Source organism: Notamacropus eugenii, chromosome 6, assembly GCF_028372415.1.
Source record: "Notamacropus eugenii isolate mMacEug1 chromosome 6, mMacEug1.pri_v2, whole genome shotgun sequence".
Classification (NCBI taxonomy): Eukaryota; Metazoa; Chordata; class Mammalia; order Diprotodontia; family Macropodidae; genus Notamacropus; species Notamacropus eugenii.
The window spans coordinates 247,019,413-247,031,379 of record NC_092877.1 but is presented as its reverse complement, the minus strand read 5'-3'; the positions used below and the strand labels follow the sequence as shown (position 1 = coordinate 247,031,379).

The following is an 11,967-nucleotide window of genomic DNA, read 5'->3' as shown; positions in this document are numbered from 1 at the left end:
ATTGGGAGTTATGAAGACTGACATTGATATCCTACCTCTGATATCTTTTAGTTTGTAAAAACAATCAAGTGTTCTGGACCATTTTTTTTTCAATAAAACTGGGATAAAAATCCCCTGTAGTATGTACCTCACAAGTTTGTGTTTGAAGTAGTAGTGAGGCCCAGGTGAGATAAGGTAAGTAAAGAATTTTACTTATAAGGCACTACATCAGTGTCTCATATAAATTTTTTTTATCGTTAGCTTTTCTGCAAACATTCTCTTTTTTAAAAATTTTGCATAAGTAGGTCCTACTTATTTTCTCCTCTTTCTCAAAATGTATGTAGAAAGCAAAGTTACCATTTACTTAAATCTTCACTTCTGCCAAGTATCTTTTCCTAGAAATTTTTCAAGAAATTTTTGAGTCTTAAACATGAAATTTCAATATGCATCATCTTTATCAGAATCCATTACTTTTCTTCTATTGAATTGAACTGTTATTTTCTTTTTTGTTTGCTGGCTTACTTTTTCAAGAATTTCTATCAGTCCTTTCTCTGATACTTTTCCACTCAGCTGTCCACATCTTGCCATCTGTATAAGGTAATATTATACTACTGTGGCCCTTTCTGACTTTACAAGTGCTAAATTACTTAACCTGACCCATGCTGACTGATCCAGAACTTGAGCTAGAATATCATTTCTCATCGCTGCTTCCTTGTGTTTTGCCTCCTGCTATGCTGGTCAACAGAAGAATCCTTATGCTTCACCCACAGTTCAGCCAGCCTCTGCCTCCACAGGGCTTCCAGGTCTTCATCTGCCATGGTGGGAATGGTGGGATGGAAAATGAGCTGACTAGATAGTACCAAGGATGGAGGACCCTGACTCCACATAAGCTTCACCACTTCACATTCTACAGACTTTCTTACACATTTCTGTCACATTCCTCTCTAGTTTTAGTATACTATCCATTTGAAATTTCCCTGCTAAGCTATATTTCAGTCTTTTTAAATGTAGTAGTATTAGTAGTAATAGTAGTAATGTAGGATTTATATAGCACTTTGAGATTTGCAAAGTACTTTACAGATGATATATAATTTAATCTTCACAACAACCCTGTGAGATTGATTTTGTTAGTAATTCCCCTTTAAAACTGAGGAAACTGAAATAGACACAGACTGAATGTCTTGTCCAAGGTAATACAGGTAGCAAGTTTTCAGGGCCATATTCAAACTCAGGTCTTTCATGCTTAATGTCCAGTACTCTATGCAACTTATAACCTATCAGTATCTATTTTTTTTCCTCATTTTCTTTTCTGGATAATTGATTTCATGTTATAAAACATGTCCTTCCTCTGAGTCTCCCATGTGACTTCAAATATGCTCCCTTTTAGTGTAGCAAGCTTAGAGTCATATCTTTTTATCTATTTTTTTCCTGAATTTTTACAATTTTTTTAACCAAAAGGCACCAAATATGGACCATGCCCATTATTTCCTAAAAAAACTTTTACCTCATCTCTCATTTCATAATTTTAAATTATCAGGTAAACTCTAATGGATGATTAATATGAGCTCATTCTATAATGTATTGAAAATGGAATTTTACTTGATTTTATTTGTTTTATTTATCCACATATCAGTCCTAGTAATACAGTTTCTTAATGGGGAAATCAGCTAAAATGTGTTCAAGGGATTACATGTTAAACTTGATTACTGTGATGTACAACATTAAAATGTTTGTCCTTTCAATTACTTAATAATGTATAACAGAATTAGATTCTGCAGGGCTAAGACAGATAGGAATTTTATTTTCCCTCTCCCACCTCAATAACACCAGTCTTTATAGGTTAGATTAAAATAGCACCGTTCTAATACTTGTTAATACTTGGTAGTTGTTTTTCAAGTTTTGTTTCTTAGGATTATTTAAAGCCAGGTAGATGAAGAGAGAGAGAGAGAGAGAGAGAGAGAGAGAGAGAGAGAGAGAGAGAGAGAGAGAGAGAGAGAGAGAGAGAGAGAGAGAGAGAGAAAGAGAGAGAGAGAGACAGAGAGAGAGACAGAGAGAAAGAGAGAGAGAGAGAGAGAGAGAGAGAGGAGAGAGAGAGAGAGAGAGAGAGAGAGAGAGAGAGAGAGAGAGAGAGAGAGACAAGCTACAAGCTTATGGACCTTTCTGTCACACATTGCAGTCTGCTTCTTCTTTGAACACTGGGCATGTCTACTTTCCCTGCCTATCATCCCCTTTCCTGGGAAAAAGTCCATACCTGATCTTGTAGCTTCCTATTTGTTCATTTGGGCTTCCAATAATCAATTAAATAACTCCCTATGAGGTATCCAATCAAAGAAGTTACACAAAACCCTGTGCCAGTCCCTACAGATGCAAACACAAGTCATCCACCAATTCCATCTCTACAGAAGCTTATATTTCAATTGCAGAGAAGGAAAACAAGCCAGACTCTCTAGAGGAAAAATTAAAACCCCAACTTTCGGCTGCCTCAGGGTTATAAATTTGTTTAAAGGTGATTGGTAGCCCAGGTGGATATTAAGGTGAACAGGTTACAAATAGCTCTGTCAAAGCCAGAAATCATCCTGTATTTTTGGCCTGAAGAACATTAAACCTGAAGCCATTTTCTTCAAATATTAAAAAATATCATCAATCTCACATGATATTTTTTGAGAATCAAAAGGCATATTATTTTGAAAGTGTTTAATACAGTATTTAGAAATATGTGTTTCTTTCTTATTTCTATAATTGGGTGAGTTTTGATTTGACTAGCTAGATTTCAATTAGATTTACTCTATCTTTGTCTGTATGTCTGTCCTTCACTGTCTTTTTCTCTCTCTGTCTCTCTCTCTGACTAACTTTGTCCTTGTCTCTGTCTTTCTCTGTTTTCCTTTCTCCATCTGTCTGTCTCTTTCTCCTAACACTGGAATTTTTTAACCTTTATTTATATTTTCCCCTAGGAATTGTGTGATGCCCTTTCCTTTGGCTAAGGAGTCCAAAGGCTAAGGAGTATTTTTTAAACTAGGTTTGAAAACCTATTGAAACTTACTTTGTTGATATATTCATTTTTTGTAACTATGCAGGACTCCCTTTAAAAGTATTTTCGAAGACCCTTGGTGCAACATTAATGTAAGGAGTATTTTTTTGAGTATTACAATTTGGAAATGTTATAGAATCATGACAAATTACAAGCACTATTTTTTTCTTGAGGAATGTTATGAAAGCTTGAGAAGATAATCTCTTCAAATTCTATGATCCCACTTATTAAAAAATGTAAGTAGTTATTATAATACAAATTAATTTAATGTTTTATAGTCTAAAATCTCAGTCCTCTTAAAGAGTAATAATATGGTTTATATGAGCAATAAAATACTTAATGTCTAATATAGCAATTCTATGTTTTAATAAGATTATAAAGATGTTGACAAGTGCTTAGTAAAATTCCAAAATTTGTGCCATCTATGGATAATTGAACAAATACTCTATAACTTCAGTATTCACAATTAGATTTATTAATTAAAGTGTTGCTGCTGCCTACAATTATGTAGTCAAATGATGAGGAATATAAAAACTCATGCAAAAGTATGTAAAGAAAAAAGTTTTAATGAAAACAAGCACATGATTTTTATACTTAAGGTTACTAAAAGAAACCTCTGTAAAGCAGAATATGATGGAAAGAACCAAAAGAAACCTTTACCAGAAGAATTCAATCTCTTAATGGAAAAAGGAAAAGAAAAATAAGTTCCTTTTGTCATCCATGATTGGTTTTAAGGTAAGAATTCATGAATCTCAGGACTTTCACATATTAAACACATATCCTAAATCACTTCTAGAGTTAAATATACAACCAATGCCAAAAGTCCTGAGATAGAGTTTTTAAAACTTGGAAACTAAACTTCCCCAAAGATAAGCTAAATTGCTTATGTATGTAATTTTTAATGACTGCTGACTAAAGAATTTAAAGAAAAACTTTCATTGGTGGTAAGTGTTGGACAGGGCTATGAGAGAGGTAGCTAGGGCTCTTTGTGAATATTGCAAAGAGGAGAAAATACTGGAAAAAGAAGACAACTTACATTATAACAGAATTTATTCCATTACTAGTATGTTCTTCTTTCTAGTGGAAATACACAAAATGGAACAGGACATGTACAAGTTGCTCAACTGTCTTGATGAAATTGTTTATTCAGATTTGCCAATAAATCATTGTAAATAAAGATAATTATTCTGCAATAGAGAATGAAGACTGGCAAAAACAATGGAAGAATCATAAAGAGAAAAGTTTTGAAAACATAGGCAGAAAGAGGTATTTGGAGTTGGTGGTCAACAGTGTGAAATTGTTGAGAGGGGTCAAAAAAATGAGAAAAGATCATTTAATTTGGCAATTAATAGAACACCGGCAACCCTAAAGAGAGTAATTTTGATTAAATGACAATTTAGGAAACCACTGTATCAAGAAGTTGAAAATTGAAGGTGAGATGAAAAATGGAGGAAAGTAGTGAAGCTACTTCCCTGCCCCGCTCCTCAGAAATTCTTTTGTAAAAAAAAAATGGATATAAGATGATGGCTTCTGGGAACTGGAAGAGTTAGGGATAGATTCTGTTTGTTTTTAATGATGGTAGAGATCTGGTCATGCTTGCAAGTAGTAGGAAAGGTGCCAGTGGATAAGAACAATTTACAAGTTAGAGTGCTAGGATAATTAAAGGAACATGCTCCCAAAGGAACAAAGACATAAAGTTGAAAGAAGTCTCAGAGACAATCCAGTCCAACATTTTCATTTTATAGATGAGGAAACTGGGACCTTGAGATTTCAAGTGACTTAGGCAAGGTCACACAATTTGAACGCTGGTCTTCTGATTCTAAAGCTATACTCTTCCCGAGGTAACACATTGATGAAAGGTGGCACAATCAATGATTTTATTAAGGTATTGGAGTCTACCAAGATGAGATACTCGTATTCTTCTGACTGTGGGGCAAATAAACAGTAAGTGTGAAATGATTGCTTATTTACTTAAGGATAGTGTTGGGGAAAAGAAGGAACACATAATAAATGCCCCAATGTAAACAATAAGTCTATCCTAAAAAAACTGAAAGGATGGCATTTAGCCATGATCACCACTTGGGGTTTTGCAAGACAAGTTATAGAAGATGCACTATACAAATTATTGTGGCTTTCTCCATTTTATTTCAATCTTACAGAAGTGCAAAAGACAAAATGGTGGTAGTAAAACGGGGTTGCATTTTAGAGAGAAATGAAAAGTGATTGAACAAGGAGACACAGAGGTCAAGGGTAGATGATAAAACAAAGTTGTTATTAGTAGTAATAGTATTACAAACAGGAGAAAGGAAGAGGAGTAGCAGCAAGAGGTGATGCAATAGCAAGATAAGAAGCATTCATAGCAAAATCAGTACCAGCAGTGAAAGTAGTAGTGATAGTAGGTAGCATTTATATAGCACTTTAAGGTGTATAAATTATCTCATTTAATAGTAGTAGTAGCAGCAGCAGCAACAGTGGTAGCAACATCAGTAGCAGCAGCTGCAGCAGCAATAGTAGCAGTAGCAGTAGCAGTAGTAGTAGTAGTAGTAGTAGTAGTAGTAGTAGTAGTAGTAGTAGTAGTAGTAGTAGTAGTAGTTGTTGTAGTAGATCAATCTTCAATTGTTCAGCAGGATATAACACAAGAGTTAGAGTAGCAGGAAGAGGAGTGCAGCACCTGGTTCACTTCACTTAGCAGTTAGTTACAGGTACCTGGATTATTCAGAATGTCAGATGTCATTGATCTCTTTGCTGAAGCATGTCAGCTGTAACTGCAACTCTCAGGCAAGGATCTCCTGGGAAATAGGGAAATTATAAGTCCCAATTCTAAGGTTTTGCTGTACCTGAGATCAACTAGATGGTGAGGGCAAAGCATTGTTTTTATGCCAAGCCCAGGGCACAGATTGCTTACTGAGCTTTAGCTCTGGAAAAGAGTGTTTCCTAACTTTTTGACAATTCTTATTCCTTTACTTTTGAACTACTAATTAGGATCCTCACCAAAAGACAAATGGAGTACAATAAAGTAAATAAAATTCATACCAGTAAGTTTAGGTTTTTATTTTCAGCTGAATTATGATTTATTCTGAAGAATATTGAAACTACTGGCTAAAATTAGGTTGAGAGCTTAAGTGGATTTAAGCTACAAACTGTCTAAGTAATTCATTATTATGAATAATTAACTATTATTTAATTAATTATTATGAATAATTAAACATTGACTTTTATGACTTTGAGAATATTCAGAAGACAGGATAAAATGTGAAAGCCTGCAGATTCTCATTTCTGGATGAATTGACTTCTAATAGAAAATAGCTTTGAACCTGTAATTATAACTCAAAAAACATCAGTGAAAGTATCTAATCTGCAAAGCAGATAGTAAGTTCATAATTCAACGCCAGTGCCTCCTCATGCACCTACCTATGAATGTACTACTATAGCTGTCAACTGGACTACAACTGGCCAGAGGAAAATAAATAGAACAGGTTAAATAGAGGTTAAATAGAACAGGTAAATAAAGACAGGAAAACCAGAACACAAACAAAAGTTTATTTCTAGAGTGAGGAAAATGATGTATGCATAATAAATCCCTCCTTCCTAAAAAGGAGGGCTTAAGGCTGCTAATGGGACCACTTATACATATTGAAGGGGTTGACCCACAACACAATCATTCTTAGATCTTGAGATAGTTCTCATGGTTGGCATTTCTTGGGAAAAGAGAGACATTGTTGGGTCCCATGAGAACAGTCATTGTCTCAGGTCTTAGAGGCTGTGGTCACCCTATCAGGTACAGAACCCCGAATAGGAGTACGGTACTTTTCAGTGACAAAGAAAGGGATTGTGAACATGTGATGAATGGCCCTGGGAAATACGGGGAATTAAATCCCTCGGTGAACACCTGGTACTTGTCCAAGTAACACACTTTGTCAGAGAGTGATACCATTCCAAAGGATTATTGCTATGCCAAGCTCAGGGCATAGCCTACTTGATAGACCTTAGCTCTGGAAAACAGTATCTCCAAGATATTTTGACATAACACTTACACTAAGATACTCATGCAAATCAATCATTCTATGAGGGATGAGGGGAAAAAATCCTTTCCAGCCCATTGTATAAGGTGGTCCAAATCTCAACCATCTCTTCTTTTACCATTAACTGCTCTACTTGGTTTCCATTTTACCGCTACCACCACCAACACCAACACCACCACCATCATCACCATATCATCGCATCATTATGGATGATTCAGTCATTAGTCATTTATGTCTGACTCTTTGTGACCTCATTTTGGTATTTCTCTAGGCAAAGATACTGGAGTGATTTGCCATTTCCTTCTCCAGTTCATTTTATAGATGAGAAAACTGAGGCTAACAGAGTTAAATGACTTTCCCAGAATTGCATATCTAGTAAGTGTCTGAGGTCAATTTGAATTCAGGAACATGAATCTCCCTGAATTCAGGCCCAGGATTCTAATCACTGTTCCAACTAGTTGCCTTCATTCTATCCAACCTCTAATTTTAGCATTTCTTTTGGTATCTCTTCCCCCATTAGATTGTAAGTTCCTTGAAGGCTAAGAGTGTTTTTGTTTTTCTTATTTAAGTCCCCAGCCCTTATCGGAATGCCTACTATTAATAACTGTTTATCCTATTTTGCTGTGGATTTGAATATTCTCTCCATTAATGTAGATTTCAACTCACCCACATGTTTCTCCTGTTTGAGTCAGATCTTCTCATAATTTTTCCACAAGATATTTAGTTAACATGCTTTAAGTTCTCTTTGCTTTAATACACATAAAATGACAAAAGATATACCAAAAATAAGTGGGTAATTTGCAATATATGCAAATAAAGATCATTGAGGCACTAGAAAATAATTTGTATTGATGACCAGGATCATTGAACAACTATTGAAAAATTCATTTTTAGGTTCATGTTGTCATTGTTATTGTTAACTATAATGGATTAAAATTAGTACCTTTAGACTTTTGTCATTGACTGTCAGTAAACAACTCTAATATTTGAGGTAACAGTCTAGTTGTACAAAGATGAGTTTAATTGTTAGCATCAAGAGAAAAGAAAACTATTTTGATAAAGTAAAAGCTATAAATAATAATTTAGACTAGGTAGAAAAGCCTATTTCTTAACATTTTAAATTAAATTAAGCACATTCAAGGTTAAGAACAAAAACTGAGGCTTTGGGGAAAAAATGGATTAAAGGTGTCACCAGCTTTAGAACCAAAATTACCTTTTGTCTGATTATGATAATTGCCTTCATTATCCCCTGAAGGTATCAGGCTTAAAACCCACCTTATGGCAGTGGTGGGTCTTTCCATTCAAAAAGTAATTAAAATATAACTCACTGGAGAAAGACTTAATCCTTGAAATAAGTGGTCAAGTACAGAATTAAGTAGCCTAAGGTGAATATTAAATTACTGTTGTTCTCTTTGTTGGAACTGAATGTCAATCCAAAACTATCTTGACATTTTGTGACATCAGCTTTATTTGGAATTATTATAACTTTTGCTTCAATTAGGAATGGAGAGATGTATGAGGGCATAGCAACTGAATAGAGTAACTAGGCTAATTTGGATCATTTCTCCTCTAAGCTAGAAATGATTTGTTTTAGCATAAAGTTGTATATGACTGAAATAACCAAAAAACAAAAAAGTTGAATTAATGAAAATTTTTTCTAAGAGATTTCTGCCTAAAGCAAAAGAAAGACAGAAAGGAGAAAAGATAAAAGAAGGAAGAGAAGAGAAAAGAGGAAATGTTTTTATTTCTTATATAATCTCTTCAGATGTTCAGCCTTTTTCACCACCTCTGTTCCATTCTGTGAGCTTGAATTGTGTTTTTTCTCCTACCTCACCTGAAATTATCTATTTTCTCTTTCTAGTTTTTAAGAGATCACTTTGATTTCCAGTAGAGTGTCCCTGAAATTCAAAGCAAAATAATATAATTAAATATCTGATATCTTTATATATCATATAAACTATTTTTCCTCTAGCAGGTCCATTGCCCTTAGTTAATATTTATTAGAGAAAAAAAATGGTTGTCAAGAGGAAATATAATTATTAAAAAGAGGTAATTACAAGAGAGAACCAAAACAGAAGATAGATTCATTAAAATACATTATCCATCTATTGCCTTAAAGTTAAATTGTTTATTATGATTTTGTTAATATTGGCAACATTTTATCACTATAGATATTTTTCTTTGTAGTTTCTCAGTAACTGGACACAGAAGTTTTCACATTATAAGAACTGAACACTTTTTTTCTAAATGAATGGAACGATTCAGGTAAAACAAACGAGTGAATTTTTATAATCAAATAGAAATATATACACATATATGTATATAGACATGCATGTACATATATTGTTATGAGAAAAATATTTCCTTTCTGAGTTCATGTGGTGGGTAAGTGCGGATAACTATGTATTTACCAAAAGACAGAAATTATGAAGGTAAAATCCTAGGTTTTATTAGTATGTATAATGTTTGATTATTGTTGTGTTTATATTAATTATATATTGCTATTACTATTATATTCAAGCAAAGGTTCAGGACTCAGAAAAACCTGAACAACAAGGCTCCATATAGGCTTTATCAGAGTGACAGAAAAATTGATAATTTACATATTGAAATATTATGTATTCCTCTTAGGCCATGAAACCCAAAGAACAGATAAATTTCTAATGCCATACTTCCATCAAGGTCATGAAAGCTGAACAACCTTGATTAAAAAAAGCCATAATCTCATACATTACCTAAGAAAACAAATCTTATTATAGGTAAAAACGTTCAGATTTCAGATTAAATTATAATTAATGAATTCACTAATAGTCTTATTAAAGGGAAAAATTTAAATATTTTCAAGGAATCAGGGACAGGTGAGATTTTACACACACACACACACACACACACACAAACACACACATAGATAGAGAGAAAGAGATACACAAACAGAGACAGATAGATACAGATGCACATTATATATATATATATATATATATATATATATATATATGTATACACATTTCTGTGTATATACATACATACATATACACATGAACATACCTTTAATTCTACTAAGTACTGTGATGAAAATCTTTTCTCATGTCACTTAATGTGCTCTTTAAATTTAGTGCTGATTACAAAATTATGTGGCTGTTACAGAGTTATTTTGCTAAAGCCAGAGGCAAAAATGTGTGAGTACATAATATAGTTAGAAAAAGGTCAGCCATAATTATTTTCCCTTACAATTTTCTTTCTCTAAATTAAATAATGGATTGCAGAAAACAAAGGGAACTAAGGGAAAGACAAACAGTATATGCCCTTCTGCCTTGGTACTTCACAATGAAGAACATCGAGAATGTAATGGATATTTTCTTAATTTAAATGGTAGCAATAAAAAATGATCTTATGTCTCTAAAAATTTAAACAAAATATAACTCTTTAGTATCTATTCAAATGCGGTCAAGTCTCATAATCTCAATTCTCAGTTTTCTTATCAGTGTAAATGAGAACTATCACTGTGGACCTCACAAAGGAATTATGGTAAAAGCATTACTTTGTAAAACATCACATAAATGTATGTTATCAGTACTAACTTAGCAATGCTGATGATTTTTCATACTCTGCTGTTGTCAAGGAAGCTTATTTTTGCTCTATTCTGATATTTTTATTACTAGAAAAGTGCCAATAATTATAAAAATATTTTTTCTGGGAGCTCTAGGAAAGAAATCTTAATGATTAATTTAGATGTATCCTTTTTAAAATTCTTCCATGTTTCTGTAAAAAAAAGCTGAGGTGAGTAACAATCGTGTCTTAACTAGTAACACCACTATAAATCTTCAGTGTTGTATTTAAGTTTAGGTTTTGCCTTACATGACCAAAAAAATAAAATAAAATGAAATTCTGAATTTTTCTCTCCCTTTGAAATAGATATAGTCAAATCTTAATATTTTAGAGGTTATCTAAATATAATCCTATGAAGTTACAGAGCAAAATCATGTGTAATAGTAAATACCTAAAGCATTCCACAAAACTAGAACTTTTTACTCAAAATTTAATGTAAAAGTTTCTTCTTCAAAAACGAAGGATAAACACAGACAGATAGACAAATGTAAAAGTTTTGGGTGATTTAACAGTTGTATTCAACATCCCATGAAGTCATTCCCCCTATCAATATAGGTTGGCAATTTCTCTGTGATTTACAGTCATAGACAATTGCCTAGGAAAATGTAAAGTGAAGTGACTTGTACAGAGTCATGGAAGCATGGTTTATCAGAAGCAAAATTTGTATTAAGGCCTTCCTGACTGAATGTGACTGTGCCCACTCCAATGCAATGAAAGTACAGGATTTCACATAAAATCTGAATAAATTAATTCAAATGATTTATTTTGGCATTTATACTCATTCATAATCAGTCCCTTATAAGACTTGTTCAAATCTAACCCTCACTTCTATTATTAACTCTCTGCTTCTTCCAGACTAATGTGGTGCTAAACATTAAAAATTAGAGCATTTATGCCTTCATCCAGCCTAATCTCAATTTTGGAAATGCTATATAAAATTCTCTTTATCCTTTAATATAAAACTCAAGATAATAAGAATAAAAATATTGATAACTGAAGACAAAATTGGAAACTTTGTATTCCAAGTCCCATACTTGGTTCAGGGTGAGAATTTTCATTTCTGAATGCACAACTACACTTTGACTTAAAAGTAAAATGGAAGATTTTGGTTTTTTTTTTTTTTTAATGTTTATTTATATATTTTTAGTTGTCACCATTCATTTCCACAAAATTTTGAGTTCCAAATTTTCTCACTATCTCTCCCCTCCCGCACCCCACAACAATGAACAGTCTGGCCACCTCTTACCCCAATCTACTCTCCCTTCTAACACCCCACCCTTCCCTTATCTATATCTTCTCTCTTGTATTGTAGGTCAAGATAAATTTCTATAC

The 11,967-nt window shown here is 33.2% G+C and overlaps 1 pseudogene; it reads right to left on the bottom strand.

Moving 5' to 3' along the window:
* Positions 1-417: 417 nt before the first annotated feature.
* Positions 418-797, bottom strand: LOC140511302 (programmed cell death protein 5 pseudogene; annotated as a pseudogene).
* Between the last annotated feature and the right edge of the window lie 11,170 nt (positions 798-11,967).